Raw genomic sequence first — 242 nt, forward strand, 5'->3', positions numbered from 1 at the left:
AGGTCCTATATCTCCAAAAGCAGCAGCTTTGATGCGAGGCAGGAGTGGCCAAAAGAGGTTCAGACAGAGACTCATGTGCCACGTTTTGGAAAAACCCTGAGCAGGCTCCTGTCAGGAGCTCGGTGCCACTTGGGTTCGACGAGCAGGATGGAACATGCGGATAACTGGATAAAGCTGGGGGTCCTGGGGACACCAAGGTGCCCATGGGGCAGCAGGGCCCTGGTGGCCAAGGAGGCCAATGG

The sequence above is a fragment of the Nothoprocta perdicaria genome, unplaced genomic scaffold (assembly GCF_003342845.1).
Source record: "Nothoprocta perdicaria isolate Ctin4 unplaced genomic scaffold, notPer1 scaffold_288, whole genome shotgun sequence".
In the NCBI taxonomy this organism is placed as follows: Eukaryota; Metazoa; Chordata; class Aves; order Tinamiformes; family Tinamidae; genus Nothoprocta; species Nothoprocta perdicaria.